General features: G+C 39.4%; 1 non-coding gene across 1 annotated transcript; it reads right to left on the bottom strand.

The window, feature by feature from the left end:
- Nucleotides 1-2,056: 2,056 nt before the first annotated feature.
- Nucleotides 2,057-2,162, bottom strand: LOC122028390. The gene has a single exon (XR_006124781.1). It is a non-coding gene; the product is annotated as a small nucleolar RNA R71 (small nucleolar RNA).
- Between the last annotated feature and the right edge of the window lie 652 nt (nt 2,163-2,814).

The raw sequence follows: 2,814 nt of genomic DNA, 5'->3' as shown, positions 1-2,814 counted from the left end.
CGTGTGAGGTTTCCAGAGGCCAAGCAGGTGGTGGCCGTGTGGATCACACTGCCGTGTGAAGTTTCCAGAGACCAAGCAGGCGATGGCCGTGTGGATCTACACGGCCGTGTGAGGTTTCCAGAGACCAAGCAGGTGGTGGTCGTGTGCACCACACGGCCGTGTAGCATTTCCAGAGAGCAGAAGGGTCTTGGACGTGTGGAGGACATGGCCGTGTGAATCTCACACGGCCGTGTCGTGGGGCCGTGTTGCGCCCGATATCCTCCTCTATTTAAACCTTCCTTCATGAATTGAAAGGGGATCTCTCCCCCTTTGGGAGAAGGCAAGATTTGGTGGTTTCCTCCCATTCTTGGGAGGATTTCTGGGCGATTCTAAGGGAGATCTTGACGATTTCGACTCCGGAGCGAGGATTGGATCCGAAGACGAGGCTTCTTCGTAGATAAGTTTTCTCTTTCCCCCTTTTCTTGGTTTCTTGGATTGGGGATTTAAGAAATGCTTGTAATCTTTATTTCTTCGGGTATTCTTCCTCGATTCATGGAGTAGAACTTGTATTCTAGGATTAAGGGAGTATTTGTATGATGGATTGATGTAATCTCTTATGGATTTGCCATTTTCTTGTTTCAATGACATTGTCTTGCTTGTATCAATTAGATCTTGAATGATTAATGGTGATTTGTGCTTAATTCTCATTCTTGATTGATTGTTTGGATTTCTTGTGGACTTTGTAAAGATAAACTCTCACTCGATCATCCGAGGGATCCACGTGACAGGTGCAAGCCCATGTAAGGACGTTTGAGAGATAATCTTGAAGAGGAAATAGGAATATTCAAGAGAGTAGGATGGATCTTGTGATTAGTTTCGTGTATCTTGATAGATTAATAAGTTGTGGGCTTCTATGTTGATATCCGAGGAAGGCATAGTAATAGGTGCGCTTCTGTGTAAGGACAACGTAGGTTCACGTCTAATTGATCATATTTAGATACATTTCTCAGTCCTTAGCCGGTTATCTATTGCAAGAGAGAACCGACAACTTTCTACAAGTGTTTGGCAATTGAGGGATAAGAATTGGTGAACCATTTACATTCAAGAAATCTTACAAAGAAACCGAAACTCCTAGAATCTCCCTTTATCATAACCCAAAACACTAAACTCTTGTTTGTTGATCTTTAATATTAGATTTGTTTACCTTCACTTTGCATTTGAAACGATTGGATAGTTGTTTAGCTAATTCGCATTGAGACATTTCTAGTGCTTATTCCAGTCCCTGTGGATACGATAATCTTTTATATTACTTGCGACATTTCCGTACACTTGCGGAGCGTAACAAGTTTTTGGCGCCATTGTCGGGGACTGCGCTATAACATTAGGAATTATCAATTGAGTTAGACTAAACATAACATTTGTTTTCCTTTCATATTGCATAGTTGTAACTAATCATTAGATTTCTGTTTTTACTTTCTTGTATAACTTTTACTTCTTGTTAATTCTTTTTGTACAAATTCAATTCTGCATTTTTTATTCTTTTATTTTTCTTTTTCTGTTGAATTGTCATTTGCTATCTTGTTCTTGTGTATGCGAAGATCTAACTTTGCAGGGGAATTCTTTCCTTTTGACCCTGAGATTGACAGAACTTTCCATAAAAGAAGAATTCTGCAAAGGCAAATTGAAGAACAGGAACATTTGAACATGGCGAATAGACCACTCAAGGATTATGCAGCACCTTATGCAAGAGGTTTTCGATCTAGTATTTCAAGACTTTCAGTGGAAGCTAATAACTTTGAGATCAAACCCGCAATTATATCTATGGTGCAGTAGAACCAATTTGGTGGAGGACCTCATGAAGACCCCAATCAACACTTAGAGGTCTTTTATGAAATATGTGGTACCATGAAAATGAATGGAGTTCCTTCAGATGCAGTTAGATTATTATTATTTGGGTTTTCTCTAAGAGATAAGGCAAAACAATGGCTGAATTCTTTGGCCCCTAATAGCATCACCACTTGGGAGCAGTGTGAGCAACAGTTTCTTGATAAATTCTATCCACCAAGCAAAACCACTCATATGAGGAATTTAATTGCAAGCTTCAAGCAAACTGACTCAGAATCTCTTTTTGAAGCATGGGATAGATATAATAGTATGCTCAGACAATGCCCACATCATGGGTTGGAAAGATGGTTAGTGTTGCACACTTTTTATAATGGTATCAACTATCATACCAAAGTGTCCCTTGATTCCGCTGCTGGAGGGGCACTTATGAACAAAAGTTTAGATGAAGCTGAAGAAATTATTGACAGTGTAGCACAAAATCATCATCAATGGGCAAATGAAAGAAGTGGTGGCTATTCTTCTGTAAACCCAACAATTAAAGCATCAGGGAAGTTTGATGTAGATGCGGTCACTCTTTTGTCTGCAAAATTGGACGCTCTTACACAGAAATTTGAGAATATGGGGACTGGTGCTAATATGGTCAATGCTATTAGTACATCTTGTGAAGTATGTGGGAGTTCAGAGCATTCAAATGACTCATGTCCATTGGGAGCTATCACTACACAAATCAATCAACTGGAACAATGTGATACAATCATGAGTTACAATCAAAGGCAGAACAACCCATACTCAAATACTTATAACCCTGGATGGAAGAGCCATCCCAATTTTTCTTACAGAAATAATCAAGATCAAGGACCATCTATGGGGGCAAGACCAAATTTTTAAGCTGGGCAACAAAATTTTCAACATCTATCTTCTCAAGGCTTACCAAAGTCAAATATTGAAAAGATGCTTGAAGAAATTATCTCAAGTCAGAATGAAATGAAG

Source organism: Zingiber officinale, chromosome 10A, assembly GCF_018446385.1.
Source record: "Zingiber officinale cultivar Zhangliang chromosome 10A, Zo_v1.1, whole genome shotgun sequence".
Lineage (NCBI taxonomy): Eukaryota > Viridiplantae > Streptophyta > Magnoliopsida > Zingiberales > Zingiberaceae > Zingiber > Zingiber officinale.
This window is presented reverse-complemented; position numbering and strand designations above follow the sequence as displayed.